We start from the raw sequence: 20,589 nt of genomic DNA on the forward strand, positions 1-20,589 counted from the left end.
AGACGTGTCAGTCAAGAAGCCATAGAAACTGTGAACTGGGCATGCTCACACACTTAGGCCATGTCACAGTTTAGCAGTTGCACACACATATCTTGCATTTGTATGTGTTAACACAGGACCCTCCCACAATACAGAAATCTGCCCAGTGCACACAGTGAAATTACAACAGAGACATAAGTAAAGTACTGGATCCCACTCATATGCAAACATCTGCCACAGTACACAAGTTGTTCATAGAGCTAGGGAAAGCTATGGCAATAAAGACCCACAAACAGTATATGAGCAACAGATACTTGCATCTGACAGGTAAACATATGGCCGTAGAGTGCAATACTAGGCTGTTGACCCTAGGGAATACAGAAGGCTATTCACAGTGTATTTGGTGTCTGCCTCCGCACTACAGTAGGCCACTGTGCCTGTGCAAAGTTAATGCATATATATATGCTCTCTCCCTTACTGATGGATAGTAACAGATGTACATACTTCTTCATACATAATGATGTCAGCACACTATACATATGTCAGGAGCACAAATGATACCCAGTAATTTGAACAGCGCGCTCAGCTACTGTGTCTCTCACAAGTGTCATAATGTAGTTAGGTAGGGGTTTGAATCCTGCAAGTGCTCAGTGCATATGTGACTGTGGGGGGGAGTAGTGTGTGTGCAATTCTATGTGTAAGAGAAATGTCCCTTTTGGCAACTAGTACAACACAACACATGCTGCATATTCCACTGTCTAAACACTGATGATGTCAGCACCCTATAAGTACAGCAGGAGAAAGCAAGCCTCCCAATAATGCAAATAGCACGCTCTGCTCTTGCGTCTCTCACAAGTGTCATAACATAGTTAGGTAGGGGTTTGAATCCTGCAGAGTGCTCAGTGTATGTGGGGGGGGGGGAGTAGTGTGCGTGCAATTCTATGTGTAAGAGAAATGTCCCTTTTGGCAACTGGTACAACATAACACATGCTGCATATTCCACTGTCTAAACACTGATGATGTCAGCACCCTATAAGTACAGCAGGAGAAATAAAGCCTCCCAGTAATGCAAATAGCGCGCTTTGCTACTGCGTCTCTCGCAAGTGTCATAACATAGGTAGGGGGTTGAATCCTGCAAGTGCTCAGTGTATGTGGGGGGGAGTAGTGTGTGTGCAATTCTATGTATAAGAGAAATGTCCCTTTTGGCAACTAGTACAACATAACACATGCTGCATATTCCACTGTCTAAACACTGATGATGTCAGCACCCTATAAGTACAGCAGGAGAAAGCAAGCCTCCCACTAATGCAAATAGCACGCTCTGCTACTGCATCTCTCACAAGTGTCATAACATAGTTAGATAGGGGTTTGTATCCTACAAGCGCCATGTGTGTTTTTGTCACACAGTTTGTCAATGTGTGTGGGGTGTTGTTCCCAATATTGCACGACATACATTATATCAGTAATGTCAATGCACACATGATGTATGTGTGTGCCACATACACATATGTACCTGTGACCTTCAATAGTGTCTGAAGCCTGCCTCATGTGAATACATGGAATTTGCATTAGACAACTGTATGACTGTGGTGTTCTGTGGAGGGGCTGCATGTGATATGTGAATATACAGTGTGAGTTGTAGATGGTGTCATCCTACCAGCGAGGGATACACGACTGGTCTGGAGCATATAGTCCACATGTTGGTGATGAACAGGTGCAGCATGTTTTCACCTCTTGTGGGAGTGGTAACAAGTTGTTCCATAGCAATGCAGGGAATGAATGCTAGGAACCTTTCAGCTAGGGTATTGGAGCTAGAGTAATGCTCACACTCTATGTTTGGGGAGTTGCAGTCCACCCATTTAATGGTGTTTGTAGAGACCGTCATATTCCCAGTGTTGTCAGGAAGGCCAAGTGGGTTTCCTGGGTATGGGAGGGTGGTGTGTGCCAGGCTATGAACCTGAAGGCAGTCTAACCCATTTTTAGTTGCACATGGATAGGCTCTGATGCTTTGTGCTGTGCCACCAACCTGGGGATGTGTGTATCTGAGGTGTCTTTGGATACATACATTACCCGACAGGCCAGGTCTTGCCACAGTGCAGCCCTCTCCTGCTGGTTCTGGCTGGTGCGGGAAAAGAGTATTGCGAAATCCCACACCAGGCTCTGGTGTATCTCTTCCTCCTCCGCAGCGGAGTACACAGGGTTTCGCTGGTGAACCATAGCCCTGAAAAGGAGAAGGAAAATATGTCAGCAATATATGTCAGCAAACTATGGCACACATAATACACATAATACTCGACTGTAATGATATAACTTAACCCCCATATATAGCATCTGTCTGTCTATTGGGGGATACACATGTAAATGACCAGATATCAGTGCTCAGCCGACAAGTGTGCAACAGTACCTGTCACACTCCATACGACAGACTAGTATACTCCAGCAGTCAGCACACTGGTTCAGGTCCAATGCACAACCTCACACTGGGGGTTTGTATCAAGGTACTGTATGGGGAACATTATCAACCCATGCACTGCATGCAATGCACATTACATATTTCACTGGTAATGCACACTACTCTTAATTGCCATAACCCTACCTACACCACAGTCACATACAGGGTAACACAGCACAATATATGGCAATGTAGTATGTGTTGATTGCAATACCTCACACATCTGTCTCTGGCCTCACACCAAGGACACACACTACCATGACAGACAGACAGTCATGGTGAGCAATCACACCAGTACATAACATGCACCCAGTCACTGGCACACTCATTCCACCTCACATATTTGGTTTGCAATGGGTTCGTGGGTGTGCATTGTGTCTTAGGTAAGTAGTATGCTACTGGCCCTGGGCCTACAGCAGCATACTGTTATGCTACCCTGCCCCTTGTGACACGTGATGCGATCGTACCTGCTCCTGTCAAACAGTTACACAGGGTGACTCATATGGCATACTACCTATCTGCATAACATTCAGCAGGGGTATGTCTGACATCTACTCATGGGGATCCTTGCTTCTCAATGCTGTGTGGTTTACTCCAGGGTATGTCTTATCTGTGGGTAGGGACCTGTACCTCCACCATGTGCTCTATACTGCGGTGACAAGGACGACAGACATAGGTAATTTAGGCTGTGGATGTTGGAGGTGTTACCATGGTTGTTGGACAACTGTCATGGGTGTGACCTAACTATGTAAATCCAGCAGTGGTAACCTCTATGTAGGTAGTCTGGGTGCGCTCTGTGGTCTTGTCAGTCACTCTGCGTAGGTAATGTGTTTGAGTGCATTGACACAGTTACTTACGTATGTCTGTGTCCTTCTCCATATCTATAGCTGCCATGGGATGTACATACCGTGTAGGACATTGTGGGGTGTAGAGGGGTACAGTGACCTACATGTCCATAGCTGACACACCATGTCTGCTGACACATTCCATGTACAGGTATTACAGGACTAGTGTGCCACTGTGTATATCAATGGGGAGCCTATTGTACACTTGTTGCCCCTGTTCCCCCCTGACACATGCAGTGGTGGGCAGGCATGCACATATGTGGTGGTTACTGGTGTCAGTGTTTTGGAATGGGGTATGGTACTCCAGTATTCACATTGGTGTTCACTCCATGCCTTTGTCACCAGGCACCTGTTGCAATACATCTGCACACATGTGCCTCACTCAGTATATATATATATATATATATATATATATATATATATGTATATATATATATATATATATATATACATATATATATATATATGTATATATATATATATGTATATATATATATATATATATACATATATATATATATATATATATATATATATATATACATATATGTATATATATATATATATATATATATATATATAAATATATACATATAGATGTGGGGAGAGAGAGAGAGAGAGAGACTGAGGGAGAGGGTGGGACAGAGAGAGAGAGATATTCATATACAGACATATCTGTTGACAGTCAGATCTGTCTGTATATGTTTATGTATCTACATATATCTATATATGTATGTGTGTATTATATATATCTGTACGTACATATTCTATCAATCTCGATGTCTGTGCAGTAACTAAAACCTGGTTCAAGGCTCCTGAGAGCACCCCAGCGCTACCAGGCTATACCTTGTATCATGCTTTTTGGCCCCAAAACTCGGGCCAAAACAAAAAGGGAGGGGGAGTGTCCATATTCATCAAGGACACCCACACCTCCAGTTTAGTGGCAACACATGAAGCATCAGAGACCATCCAGGTGCAACTAACCGTAGGCAACACTGCTATACAACTGGTAGCATGTTACAGACCACCCTCCCAATCTCAGGAACCCCATTCAGCCTTCCTGAAGACATTGGAGGATATGAATGTCCCACCAAACACCATCATATTGGGAGACTTCAACTACCCTAACATAGACTGGGTGCATTATTCTAGCCCAAACACCCTAGCCCAAAGGTTCCTGGAATTCATAAATTCAAATGCAATGGAACAGCTAGTCACCTCTCCCACAAGTGGAGATAATATACTAGACCTGATAATCACAAACATGGGGACAATGTGCTACACACCGGAAGTATACCCCTCACTAGTGACATCTGACCACAAACTAATCACCCTGGATATACATATCCCACCTCCACCCACAGCACAAAACACTACAGTGAGAAACCTCTCAAAAGCTGACTTTACACTTCTTAAAACTGAGATGGTATCCTTTAAGCCCACTGGGCCAGTGGAAACCACATCCCACAATGCAGAATCCTTCACAAATGCTTTCTATGGACATCTCTAAGAATGCATGGATCATGCAATCCCAAATAAAACCAAGACCCTCTCCACCAAGGGCAGGCATCCTGTCTGGTGGACCCCAGCCATGAACAAATTGTATAACAAAAGAAGGAAGCTACTGCACGACAGAGCAAAATCCCATAAAGAGAAGGAGTCTCTGATCAGCACTAGTAGAAAGCTACATTCTCTCATAAAAACATGCAAGGCCAACTTTGAGAGGAAAATCGCTATGGACACTAAAGATAACCACAAGGCCTTCTTCTGCTATGTTAGAAACCTGGGCGGAAACCCTCAGATATGTTCAGAGTTAGTTCACAATGACAAAAACTACACTGAACACACAGATATTGCCAACATTCTGGCAGACAGGTTCAGTGCAAATTTCTCCCCTCCCTCATCCCCAAAAGAAGAATTACTTATCCCAGCTGAATGTAACCTCCCTGTCATCTCAGATGTCCAGCTGAGAACCGCCCTCAGTAAAGCTATAAACACAGCATCAATGGGACCCGATGGTATCCCGGGTTGCGTGCTACGTGAACTCCAAGACGAGCTAAACCCGCACATAAAATGCTATTTAACTGTAGCCTTACTACAGGATATGTACCTGAACACTGGCATACAGCAACAGTAGTCCCACTCCACAAAGGAGGCACCTCTACAGACCCTGGTAACTACCGCCCCATAAGCTTAACCAGCCTGGTCTGCAAAGCTATGGAAAGACTCATTATGGAACTCATACACAGAGACATTGGGGACTTACAGACACTTGATCCCACCCAGTTCAGCTTTGTAAAGGGCAGATCCTGCCTTTTGAACCTGGTTGACCTTTTCAAGACAGTCACTAGAGCCATTGACGAGGGCACAGCAGTCCATACAGCCTACCTGGACTTGGCTAAAGCTTTCGACACAATACTCCACTCTGGCATCATAGACAAGCTCAACAGCTTAAATGTAAATCCATATGTCACAAGATGGGTTGCAAACCGGCTAAAGGATAGAACCCATAAAGTCAAAATCGCTGGAGCCATGTCAGACTCAGAGCCAGTCACAAGTGGTGTCCCACAGGGCTCTGTCCTGGGACCCCTCATGTTCGGCATTTATTTCTCAGATGTGGAAGCAAACATGGGAGGGTAGTGGCTGACAAAGTTCAAAGATGACTGCATACTAGGCGCCATAGTCGATACACCAGCTGACACATACATCCTACAGAAAGGCCTCACTGAAACGGACAACTGGTACCAGAGTCATGGCCTTAAACTGAATGCCAAATAATGTATAGTCATCCCCTTTGGGAAAAACAAAGTACCCACATATTATCACATAGACAGTAACCCACTGAGTATAGACAAAGTAATCAGAGACCTGGGGACACAAGTCGATAGTGACCTCTCATTTGTCACCCACGTTGCCAAAGTGGTTGGAAAGTCTTCCTACCTTGCCCACCTTATCATGAAGGGATTCACATCCAGATAAAAGGAGGTCATTGTACCCCTATACTCCTCCCTTATCAGGCCCATGAATGAGTACTATGCCCCATTTGGTATGTACCTCACCTAGCACTTGCAACAGCTAGGGAGACCCCATAAGTACCTTACCAAGAGGATCAAGGGTCTCCAACAAATGTCATATGCTGCCAGACTAAAGAAACTCCAGCTCTATTCCGTAGCATACCGCCTACTTAGAGGTGATCTGTGCCTGACGTACAAGGCCATGCCCAATCAGGAATTGATGGACATGTTCCACCTCATAAAATCCAAATCCATCAGAACCACAAGAGCTAAAGATTTAAACCTCAGCACAAATATGAATAGGACATGCTGGAGGGACAGATTCATAACTCAGAGGCTTCCCATACTCTGGAACAGAATCCCAGTTCATGTTAGGCAGAGCCCCTCACTGACTCTCTTCATGTGAATTCTTGACGAGTGGATGGGAGATCATAGGTTTACCCAGGGGTCATCTCTGTGTCACTACTAGACAGAGGCACAGTAAACTAATTCTATTATGTAAGGGGGTCTTCACTGTGTCACTACTAGACAGAGGCACAGTTTTCTAAATCTATTCTGTACACTTTTGTACCATTACATGGGGTGGCGAAAGCCACATCACTATGGCTAGGCTTATAAATGCCCCAGGGCAGATAGCCTAGTACTAAACTATGACACTGTGAAACTATATATGTCTATGTATTTCTACATCCCTCTCTATCTATGTATACATATATGCATATTATATATATATATATATATACATACATACATACATATCTCGATATACATACGTATACACATGATATATATATACTCCTTTTTAGTTCCATATATGTATACACACAGTAACATACTGATGAACATCCATTACTGTACAACCTACTTGTACATTGCACTACAACCTACATTGCTATGTGCACATAGCTACCTTTACATACATATGTATGTACAGCCTTCAGTGACAGTTTCAGTATGTCCCCGGCCCTATGCACATCTTCATATACATAGATACAGACCAATAACACATATGGAGGGTTCACAGTATGTAGACTATTATATTAGTACGTTACATTACCTGTGTTTGTTGCAGCTGTTTGCGTAGGCTTTCAGTTACTTGGCCTGCTGTCAACTTGTTTGTTTTGTTGTTACTTTTTTTTTTCTTTCTCTTTCTCTTTCTCTCTCTCTCTCTCTCTCTCTCTCTCTGTCTCTACCTCCAGAGGGTGCAATGAAAGTATTGTATGTGTGAACTGGGAGCACATAATGCTTTTGTAGGTATCTGCACATGTCCATGTGATGGCCTCTGCACCAATTGTTAGCCAGCATTTACTAATTGCATGCAGCCTGTTGTGTAGTGATTGCAGTTCTCACTGTAATTTCAGGACAGTGCTATAAAAAGGTCTGTTAGGTAGGAACTGGAACTGAAAAGGCCTCAGAAATACCTCACTAAAAGAATCACAGGCCTAAAGCAGATGCCCTACACTGACCACCTTAAAAAACTCCAGCTATACTCTGTCGCATATCGTCTACTCAGAGGCGATCTCTGCTTAACATACAAGGCCATGTCAAACCCAGAGCTGTTGGACATGCTACACTTAAAGAAATCCCATTCCCTCAGAGCTACATGCTCCAGGGATCTAAACCTTGTCATCACAATAAACAAAACATGCTGGAGGGATAGGTTCCTGACCCAGAGACTCCCCAGACTATGGAATAGATTGCCCATACATGTCAAGCAGAGTGCCTCTTTGGACCTCTTCAAGAGGAACCTTGACAATTGGATGGGAGAAAGGAAATTCACCCCAGGGATCATGTCAGTCGCCCTGCTAGACAGGGGTCCAGGAAAGTAAATAATGTGGGAAGAAATAGCCAGGGAATTGTTATGGATAGGCTTGTATAGGCCCTAAGGGCTGATAGCCTAGTACCAACCTATGAACCTATGAACCTAAGGTGTAGCCCTTTCAGATTATCAGGGTGGGGACCATGCTGCTTTGCTGTGGACACTGTTCTGTGAGTGTAAGGGTTGGTATGTCTCTCATATTTCAGGCTGTGTTGTAGACACTGCAATGCATGTTGTACTGTAACCTGAGTATTCCTTCCTCCAGTTTCCTCTTCTCCGTGTGTATGTAAACTGACACCTACGACTAGTAATACTGTGTATAAGGGTGTGTGTGCTTTCCTGTGGGAATTGTGGTGTAACTGGTATATAGCAGTGGCTCTTACAATCTGTTGCTATGGCTTCAGTATTTGCCCTTTACATTCAATCCTTGTATGCCTGCTAGGTGTCTTTCCTGTAATGTGTTGCTATGGCTTTCCTATTTTCCATTTACATTCACAGCTTGCAATGCTTGCTATATCTGTTTGGGCAGCAATTCCCTATGTGTTTGTTGTGGTAGGGTGTTACTGCTAGCAGTGTGGTCTGGCCATGTTGTGGGCCTTGACACTTACAAGCGTATTTGATCATGCTGCTGAGCAGGCCTCAGATACTCTCAGGTGCATCTTTTATCAGCCTCATGGAATGGTACATATCAGTGGGATACTCCCATGAAATATTCTGATATTCTGCAGTTGTGACTGTGGGTTATTTCGAGCATATGTATTACTACACCATTTGTGACGTGCAAGTGGTGCATACTTTCTGTAATTCATAGTTACCATTGCATGTGTTGTAACACCTTTCTGCATACTGTTAGTACATTTCACAGGGTGTCAGTGGGGCACAGTTGACATTTGTTTATACATCAGGGACATCCCTGTAACTCAGTCACAGTTGCTATGTCTGGGCTCGTAACTATTCAACTATGGCAGTGTTTATTCTGCTCTGAGTATGTGTGTGGCTTGCCAGATGCTACTGTGACATTATTACCTACTAGCTACCAACTAGCATGGCTGTTTCTCTTCACACAGTACTATTTTACAATCCACTAGATTTGACAGTAAATATACATGACATGCTTTGTGTACTAGACATGCTATATTCCCTTTACATTAATTCCTACTATTTCATGATATATTTCTTTCAGCACAATGTTCTTCTATAGCAGTCATGACTTAGTGGTAAGTCATGCAGACTAGTGTTTCCTGGGTTTGAGACTGACAGAGGTATTTTATTTTGCTGCTGAGCAAACTACAGGCCTTGTCATTCAGAGTGACTAAGGTACTTTTAAGCAGTTGTAAGCGGGTTAGCACTGGTTTGCGCGGAGCTCACGCATGTGCACTGCCGCTTAGCTTCGCGCACACACACTTAGCTAAGCGCACAGAAGCGCACTCCTGCTTACTACTGCTTAAAAGTGCTTACTCTTGCACACACCCGCGCTATTTTCTTTTAAAGAAAAGAAAATGGGGAGATAGGAAAGTGGTGAAAAAGGGGGCACAAAGAGGGTAGGACAGTAGGAAAACAAGCTCGGGTTTTGCAGGAGGGATGTAGGAAAGGCCCATAGCTGCCCATTTCTTCATCAGCAACAGCTGTGCATATGTTTGTAATTTGGTGTGAAATTTGAAACCTTCCACCCCTGAGAGAGGTGTGAGGATAACAATATTTGTTGTACAGCCAATTGTAATTGCCAATTTACATGTCCAGCAGACATGTGTGCAAAATGGGCAGCTATGTATGGGGCATAATTTTTTTGTGGGTACAGAGTGCCCTTTTTTTTTCCAGGTGAGAGTGGTATGTCAGGTACAGGAAGTCGGTATAGCTGGGGAGGTAGGTAGGGGAGGTTAACAGACAAGGCAAACAAGATGCATACAGGGGTGGTGTATGACACATGTGGGGGGGATACACAACTGATGGGGACGGATGTTTGGATATCTCGAGCCCATGAGCCCACAGATTGCAACAGTGGAACTGAGATCCCCACCCATGGGCAGTTGCCACTGTGCCTTCACTGCCCAGGATGGGGCTGTGCTGGGGGCTGTGTAGGATGGGCAGCAGGCACACCTGTGAGTTGTGCCACCCGTGCCTCAAGCTGGTGTAGGGGCCCAAGCACAGCATGCCTGATCTCCCTACGCACCACAGTCCAGACACTATGGAGGGTGAGTGGATGTTCTCCTCCGGCCACACTTGCAGAGGGGGGACGAGCCCCATCCCCTGCAGCACTTCCACCCGCAGGTGGCACAGGGCCACCGGAGGAGGGTCCGGCCTGGGCACTACTGCCAGGTGCACTCGCCAGCTGAGGTGGGAGAGGTGGGTCCGCTGGAACCCGCCTTCCCTGTCGTCCTATGTTTTGCATTATTTTATGACAGTTTGGGTTGGTAACGTACAATACCATTCACAATTAGTTGTAACAGCATGCATTAGTATTCCCATTAACCAAACACCTATAAATTCAAGCCATTGAACAGCAAGCATAACACATGCATAATTTGAACAACAATACACAATCCAACAACATGCAGAGTTGATTGATGGCAACAGGCCATCAGGTTTGGATGTATGAACAGGGCACATGCATCAACGTACATGCAAATATGTATGAACCAACAGGAAAAATGTCCAGGGGAGTTAATTGTAAAGACACATACCCATTTCATGTGGAATGGATTATTTGTGGTTATAGGGTAGGGTGAAGAAATATTTCATTAACAACTTCAAATACCTATACATATGCTGTACATTTCTACTAGCTGCAGATATATACACACTACAGGTCTGACTACAGTTTCCTATGTGTAAACTTATGCATGTTGGTGATGGGAATGTTACTGCTACATTAATATACATTGCATTTTTATTCATACACATTCATATCTGGCTCTGTTCAGCTACAGCATCCTGCTACATTTGCTTTATATGGCTCTAGACAACTGTGGATGTTTGGTATTTCATACAACCATACTATCTGCATATTGCAAATGTACAGCAACATATCCAAATTGTGGGACACACATTCCAGCTTCAGTACTTTATTCCACACATTTCGCTGTTTGGTTGTGCCTGCCACATTCATTTCATTCTGTACTCACTGCAGTATACTTTATTCAGGAGTTATTACAACTTTATTGGTGGATTCATACCTCTTTCTCACACTCTCACTTGTTTTATGTTTACAATTCAGGATGGTACTTAATTCTAGGCTTTATTGACATGTTTTACTTGGTTACAACAATCCTTTCCAACAGTCTCACTTGTGTCATGTTTCAGAATTTAAACGGGGATATATTTCACACATGTGTTTTACTCAGCTTGTGTAGCTGTACTTTACAGCCTGCTGCAGGTTATGTACTATTATATTACAGGTGGAACATCTTTATTTCAGACTTGTTTCATTTTTATTTTTGGATTACAGGCTGCATCACACTTATGTAATCACACAGTACTAGCAGAATCTCTCTTACACTGTTACTTGCACTTTTTATTAATAGGTGACTACACTGCACTCTTTTGCAAGCTCATACTTATATTTTTTAACAGTTACAGGGAGAGAATTACTAACCTGCCTGGTGGCGCAACCGCACAAGCCTTTCGGCATAGACTCGACGATTCGCAGAACGGACACCTGCAGCTGTAATATAAATGAAGTAATATTGGAATACACATCTCCATAATATCAGCTAGGTTAACTTTCTACATAGATAATTACATGCAACTTACTCAGTAGTGGGGCATTGGGCATTTGCCGGGCCTCCTGGATCCAACGGTTCAGTTGGTCCTGCTTCCATCTCTTCAGGTCCGCATAGTGGTGACGGACCTGTTCACCAGTCCTTGGTATTCCAGTGGCACTGTTGAGATCATGTGCCAACCGGTCCCATGCCTCAGCCTTGTATGCTCCCCACAGAACCTGGCCCTGCATGAGTTGGGCCTCATGATCATGGACGAGGAGCCAAACCATATATTTGGACTCCTCAACGCCCCACCTCTGTGCTCGGAAGCAACTACCCTCTACTACACCTGCCATCCTGACTGCAAATTGGTTCCACAATCAGTTATGCTGTGTATTCCCGCCTATGGGGCTTATATATGCCATTTTTCCCACACTTATCTGTGATTGGCCATTTTGGAAATGTATCAGCTTCACAAAACCTGCTTTGTCATGCTTCTTTTTCCATTCATTCCTATATATATATGCTATTACTGCATTTCTAAGAGCAACTGTCATGGCTTAGTGGTTCAGTACTTTGACTATGGTGCATGGTCTCCTGAGTTCGAGCCTGGCCATTGCTTTTTTTTTATTTTATGACTGTCTACACAGGCTAGAAGGCGTGTCTGTGTAAAGGCAGTTTTGATACAGCTTGCTCAACGTTGCCCGCCGGTTAGCTTGCTGGCGCGGTGCGCAGCTCCGCGCAAATGGGTTACGCTGGTTTACACGTCATTTGGCTGTCAGCACGCATATTACACTCAGCTCAGCTACGGGCACACAGTTTCAGCGTGTTAAAATGCTGCTCAACCCCGGGCACTCATTTTACACCTGTTAAACCACTCCTCACCTACGGGCAGATATACTCAGCTTGTTAGAGTGTAGCTCAGCTATAGGCACTTCTGACATTTGTTTTTTTTTTATTATCATACATTTCTTCATAATACATGGCTCATTTCATTACATTTTACATAAAATATAATTTTATATATGTACATATATGTCAGGGAATTGTTTCGTGCTTATTTCACTAAAAATAAAATTTGATGTTGTGTGGGCTCGAACCATGACTGCCTCCTCTTCAGCTGACATCTCTACCGCTATGCTATTGCTTCTTGGCTTACTTTGCATATTTAGATCTTTTATGCTTTTCCACTGACTGCTAACTGTGGCTAAGCAACGGGCACGCCCGCACAAACGAGCGCAATCACAGGCAAACATCTTTAAAACTTATAAAAAAATATATAACATGTTCATTTTTACATTTTATGTTTATAGTCTGTGGGGGCATGTGTTGTGTTGTTTGTTGACATTTACGCGGACTCTGTCGTGGGGGTTTACTTTCGGGACTGTTACTCTTCTGGGGGCGTGTCCGTTTGCAGGACTTGCCCTACGGACACGCCCCCTACTTTCTTACACGGACCGTGTTAGCCTTGTGTGTGAGTCAGCATGCCCTCATGAATATGCATGGCATGCTGACGTCACACCGTTTAACTGCAGCCTCCGTGTAAAACTTGTAACTCTTACACGGAGGCTTCATGAATCCTGCCCACAGTATAGTTCACTTGCATTCTGATCTATAAATATGATAGTATGTGAAATAAATTACTAAATGAATGAAGCGGGGTATATGACACCTGAAGGGTTAAGAATTCTGGTTATGTTAACATATGCAGATGACATTATAATAACTGCAAAAAACAAAATTTGGATAAAAGAAGTAATATTTTGCACAAATGAGTGAAGAAAAAAGTAAAGGTTTAGGTGTTGTAGTTATGACTTGGGAATAAAACTGTAAGTAGAATTCAATGGGAAAAACACTAGAAGAAATAAAGCAAACGTCTTTTCTGGAGAAGATAGAAATTATCATTCAGAAAAAAAGACTTATTTGATAAATTTAGTACTGATAGGAAAACAGCATACTTAGCGCAAGTATATTTATGTTGCCAACATTATTTGAAAAGGAATTATTGCAGATAATTTTTCATTTATATGGGGCTCTAAATTAAACCCAATAAATAGATGAGTTTTTTATATAAATAAAGAAGAAGGAGATTTAGGGGTCAATTACACAGTGGTATACATTGTTTCATTAAAATTTGTACAAAGTGTTAAAGTGGATAAATGAAAAAGATGAGAGATCAGTAATAGAACTATATAAAAATACGTATATATATTTGGGGGCATGGTAAAAACAAGTAAAATAGAAAAAGAGTGTATAAATGACGAAATAAAATGTTACCAAGAAAAATATTTTTGTGGAAAATAAAAGTTGATATATAGAAAAAGAAATAAAAGTATGGTATAAAAATGTAATGATAAAACATTACTGTATCAAACCATGGGAAAATCTAACTGATGAAAAAAATTAAAGTTGTAAAAATAAGAAGCAAATGGTGTAATTAGAAAGTAGAATGTCAAGATTTTTGTGGAGAATGGTAATAGATAAACTGCCAGTAAAAGGAAATATGCCATATAAAAAGAAAAGTAATAGAATATGTTTACATTCTCAAGAAGAAGAAACTATGGCACGTGTTTTTCAAATGCAAAAAAAAAACTTTTTTGTGGCTCTTCCTGTTTCTGTTCCAGGCACAGTGGTGGCTTGGAGAAGCAGGATGAAGTATGGCGGACAAGAATGTTTTGGAAGGGTTAGCAGGTTGAAACGTGATATCTGGAGAGGAGAGTACGGTGAAACAGAGACCAGAGGATACATTGAGTGTGAAGGCAGCCTTCACAAAAAGGAGTGAATGATGCTGGGGCACTCAAGCATGCGCCTGCATGCATTGGGAAAGGACAATCAAGTGTGCAGAGTAATGCAAAGGTGGTCGTAGCTTCGCAAGATTCAGAAGTACTTTTCCAGCAGCAGTTGTTTGAAAGGGAAAGCAAAACACAGAAAGGATTTATTATTGCAACCTTCCAATCGGGAGGGTTGTGGGATGTTTATTTGCAGGACTTAATTAACCAAAGTGAGCTGGAAAGTGAAAAGGCAATTTTGTGAGAAGATAGTATGGAGGGAATGAAAAAGAAGAAGTGAAGGAAGTGATAAAAAAGAAGAAGTCATATGCAGAGACAGGGAAACGGGGAGAAAGGAGAGGAAAAGATGACAGAATTAAGGAAAAATAAACATTTAGTAAGAATAAGTTGCTAAGAAAAAGAGCTGGACAGGCAAGACACATGATATCATTGTTGGGTATTTCACAGAAAGAGGTAAGAGCATTCATTCATATTCATAAAGAAACTTTTTGTGACATTATATTTGAATCAGGACAGTATTTGGAGAAATTTTTGGAACAATATTTGTTAAAGAAAAACTGTAATCCATGGAACATATATGTTATACAAACATTTAACAGAGCGACAAAAAAAGAAAATCTATGTCCAGTTTCAAACTGAAATAGAAAAAGAATCATTAAAAGACTGTTTAAAGACTGTATGCAAAGATGTTATAGACACTACCAAAATTTATGACAATAGAGGTTTATGGACTGGGGGGTTGGGAGTGTGGTGTTGTAGTAAAATGGAAAATGAAAGAATAGTATATATTCCACATATGATAAATGTAGACTGAAACAGACACTGAAATACTGGGGGCAACAAAAAACTTCTTTTTTTGTGGAAAAAGTGATCATTTAATTAATAATTGTGACAAAAAGAAATGTTACATTTGTTGCAAAGTGGGGCATGATGTAAAAAGATGTGAATTGAAATGTTTTATATGTGAAAAATCAGGTCACTTATGAATGGATTGCATGAAAAATACAGAAGAATATAAGGAGAAAGTGGGTAGAAAGCATGAGAATGAACAAGAGAGAGAGCAAGAGGAAGAAACAGAAAGATCAAGAAAAGAACAAGAAAATCAGACAATGATAGATAATAATTCAGAAGAGAGTGGAGAAGTAAAACACAAAAAGACAGAAAAAGAAGGGCATGAAATAATGGTAGAAACAAGTGATGAACTAGAAATTAGTTGAATCATAGGATCATAGAAGATTACTAGGTTAATGGCCCTGGGACCCTTACAAGCCTAGCCAAGAGTTTATCCCCAAAAAGAATCCTCAGTCAGCACCTGTCACCCCTGCCAATGAGGGACACAGGTGGAACCCCTAGGACAAATTTGTGGTTTCCCATCCACTCATCAAGGTTGCACTTGAAGAGCATCAGTGAGGTGATCTGTTTGACATGTATGGGAAGTTTATTCCAGAGACAGAGTACCCTCTGGGAGACAAACCTGTGTCACTAGCAGGTTTTGTTGATGTCACATATTAGATTCAGGCCTTTTTAGTGGGTAATGTGTGAGAAGTTAGACTTACTGATATGGAGCATTTCTAGTAGGCCGGGATCCGAGATTGCCTTATAGGCAAGACACAGATCACCCCTGAGCAATCCATACAATACTAAATAGAGTGATAATGACTTGAGCCTGTCCACATAGGACAGGTGTTGGAGGCCATGAATTCTCTTTGTGAGATATTTCAGTGGCCTTTCCAGTTGGTGCAGATGTTTGGAGAGGTACATACCAAACAGAGCATTATACTCAATTATTGGTCTAATGAGGAAGGAATATAGAGGGGAATAACTTCCTTTTTTTCTGGATGCAATTCCTTTACTTATAAGATGAATCAAGCAAAAGGTTTTTCTGACCACTGCCACTACATGATGGTCGAATGTGAGGTTGTTATCAACCTGAGTGCCCAAGTCTCTCACCACAGGTTGTGTGCTTAGGGGGTTGCCGTTGATGTGGTAATCAGTAGTTTTTGCCAAATGGTATGATGATACAATTTTTTGCATTTAGCTTGAAGCCACATCTTTGGCACCACTCATTAGTTGTTGTGAGACCCTCTTGCAGTATGTTAACATTATTTGATGAGTCGATGACAGCACCCAACTTACAGTCATCTGCAAACTTGGTCAGCCACAGGCCTTTTGTCTTTGCCTGGACCTCTGAGAAGTAGATGACAAACAGTAGAGGTCCCAAGACAGATCCCTGGGAAACTCCACTAGTGACAGGTCTGCTATCGCAGGTGGAGGCACCTATTTTGACTTTGAGGGTCCTGTCGGTGAGACAGTTGGCCACCCACCTGATGAGATAGGGATTAATGCCAAATTGTGTTAGCTTTTCAATGATGCCCTAGTGGGGGATTGTCTCAAAGACCTTGGCCAACTCAAGGTAAGCTGTATACACAGACTTTCTCTCATCCAGGGCCTTGTTGACAATCTCAAAGAAGTCAACCAGGTTCAACAGACAGGATCTGCCCTTGAAGAATATAAACTGGGTGGGGTCAAGTGCTTGGAGACTGCCTATGTCCTTGTTTGTGAGATCCTTAATATGCTCCATGGCTTTACAGATCAGACTTGTCAAGCTAATGGGGTGATATTTTCCAGGATCAGGCACCACCTTTGTGCAAGGGGATGACAATGGCAGTTCTCCACTCTGCTGGAATGAAGCCTGTACTTAGGCTGTGGTTGACTAGGGTGCTCAATGGCAAAGCCAGTTCTTGCTGGAGATGGTACAGAATACAGCCTAGGATACTATCCTGTCCCATTGAAACTGTGTTCTTTGCTTTGGATAGAGCCTTTAGCACTTGATCTATGGAGATATGAGGTGTAGGACAAGTATCAGTGATGTAGAAAGGGCCTGGGGGGGCGGGGGACAGGGGGTGAAGTTTGCGCTGAACCTATTTGCTAGCAGGGTGGGTAAGTCAGCAAGATCAGTGTAAGTGATACTGTTAAGTACTAATTTGGAACAAACCTGGACTTTGCATGGAGGATCCTGATGTAACTAAAGAAGGCTTTGTGGTTTCTCCTCATTTTGGAGGCTCGTTGTGATTGATAATTGGCTTTGGAGGCTTTCACTAGTACTCTAATGTGCTTGTTGAGGCTAAGAAGGGAGTTTTTCCAATTTGGAATATGTTCCATTTTACCCTTGGAAAGTGGTTAAGGGAAGGAAAAATAATATTGGGAAAAGGGCACAAGATAGGAAGAGGCAATTTAAAGGCTCAGGTATGAAGGAAATTAAAAAAAGTCAGGGGGTAAAAGAAAGGGAAAGCAAAGTAAGAGCTGAGAATGTTAATGGTAAATGTGAACAGTATAAAGAATATAAAAAGAAGATTAGGTGTATTGGAATGGTGTGTGACACTTGATATGGATATTATTATACTTGAAGATACAGGAATTTTAAAAAAAGGAGAAATTACAAGTAGAAATGATGGGGGTAGTGAGATTATTTTGAATATAAGAAAAGAAACGTGTTCGGGTATAGGTATATTATGGAAAAACTCAATAGGAATTTTGGATGTTTCCTCTGTAATATTGGGTAGACTAACAGTTGTAGATGTGAAATGGAAAAGGCAGGTTTATAGAATCAAAGCAGTTTATACATATGTGATGAAGAAAGAAAGAGAAAGGATGTTTAAAAAATCCTAGACTAAGTAAGTATGAATATGGATCTAATATTAGTGGAGTATTTTAATTGTATCCTGAGAAAAAGAAAAAAAAAGAGGGTGGTGATGTTAAAATAATATCAGAAATAATTAAAAGTGTGTAATTATATATATGGGACAATAAACAATGGACTTACAGAAGGAATAATCTAATAATTGAGACAGGTTACTTTATGATTTCAAAAAGTTTGAAAATTATACAAGAAAGTATAAAGGTTACAGGATTTTCAGTTTATTTCACAATTTGGACAGAAATTCAAGAAAGAAAGAAATGGATATATAAAATATGTAAACATATTAAAAATGAAATGAAAATGATTTACATAAGGAAAGTATAGAAAGGATTAGGCAATTATGGAAAGATCACATAGGTATGAGAGAATTGTACAAGAACTGAAGGTCTTGGTGGATAATTTTTAAAGAATTTTTTTTTGGAATGGCAAAATTTAAAGAGAGGTAAAAGAACAAACACAAGCAAGTAAACAATTATGCTTTTAGAGACTTAGTAAGAAATAAGAAATATTTTTTGAGAGGGCGAAGGAAATATATGACATGAATCAATAGAAGATTAAAAGGATGTAGTTTAAACAAAGATATTTTTACAAGGGAAGAGGAGGTGTACCTTATTTAAATAGAATAGTAAAAGAAAACAAAAGCATAATAAGAGAAATGAACGAGACAGGAGAAAGTTTTAAAAATCAACAAGAAATAATGAGTATAATAAAAATATACAGAAAAGACACTGAAAGAAAATAAGACAAAACAAATGAGAGTTTAAAAAATACTAAAACAGGATAATGAAGATTTAGAGAAAGAAATAACATTGGAAGAACTGAATAATCTGTTAAAAATAGTAAATGTGGAATCAGCAACAGGATTCGATGGGACAGAATATTATATGTATAAGGACATGTTAGACTGACATAAGAAGTACTTTGTGGAAGTATTAAATGAATGGTTAGACAAAAGTTTTAACAAGAAGAAATATGTGTTGGAACTATGAAATTTATATAGAAAAAAAATGGAAAGAGGATATAAGAAACTGGAGACCAATAGTTTTAAATAACTCAGATTGTAAGATTTTTATGAAGATCCACGGTGGTGGTGCTGCGGTAGCGTTGTCACCTCACAGTAAGACGCTGTCCAGTTCGACTCTCAGTTAGAGTATCTTCTGCGTGGAGACATGCGTGAATGGGCGTACCTTCGATGAAGGTTGTGCGTCAGGGCTGGCAACTTGGTACGTAAAAATCAACTGCCAATCATTAGCAGACCGGAGTTCCGCTGTGGCGACCCCCTAACCAGGAAAAGCCGAAAGTCACAACAATAGGAAAAGGATTAAAGACTAAATTAAATAAAATATTAGACAAAACAATATCTGGGGAAAAAGGGAAAAAGGAAGTCAAGAGTTGTTAATGATAATAAGATAAATGGCAAATGATGTAATGAATAGGAAAATAAAGTTAAAATCATGGCAGATGACTTGAGTAAGGCATTTGTCAGGATACAATATGAAGTTTTATGGGACATAATGAAAAAATATAAGTGAGAAGACATGCATCTGGAGCATTTCTCCCTGGGCCTCCGCTGAAAACAGGCTCTGTGGAACCTAGTCAGACTTTCCCGGTCAACAAAATGATAAATAAAAAAAAATAAATAAAAAAAAAATAAAAAAAGTATTTGTTTCAGTGTATGAAAAAATAAAGTAAAAGCTGTAGTGAATGGTTGGTTAAGTCAATATACAGATACAAAGAGTGGTATAAGACAGAGATGTCCCGCGAGTAGTATCTTATTTGCATTGGTTATGAATGCAGTAGTTAGTAAGATAAGTAAATCATTAAAATAACAGAATATAGAACTATAGAAGGGACTAAAGCACCAGTTATGTTCTCTTATGTGGATGATATTGTTTTAATGACAAAGAATAATGAATAGATGGAAGCAGCTGTTAAGCAGCATATCAATATTTGGGAGTTATAAGCATGAGAATAAATAGGAATAAAAGTAAAGGTCTTTAAATAATAGGTAAAATAGAAAATATTATGTTTAATATGGAAGAAACAGAAATATTAGGTATAAAATGTGGTAAGAAAACAGAATGCTGAAACAGGAAGATATCATACAAAATTTAAGGAATATATGTTTATTTTGGAAAACATATAAGTTATCTTATAGAAAGAAAATGCATTTAATAAATTCTACATTATTGGGAAGAATTGCATGTTTAGCAAACGCATTTATGCTCCATGTAGACTATGAAAAGGAAGTCATGTCAATTGTATTTTCATGTATATGGGGATCCAGATTAAA

The sequence above is a fragment of the Protopterus annectens genome, chromosome 1.part1, assembly GCF_019279795.1.
Source record: "Protopterus annectens isolate FY-2018-M chromosome 1.part1, PAN1.0, whole genome shotgun sequence".
NCBI lineage: Eukaryota > Metazoa > Chordata > Ceratodontiformes > Protopteridae > Protopterus > Protopterus annectens.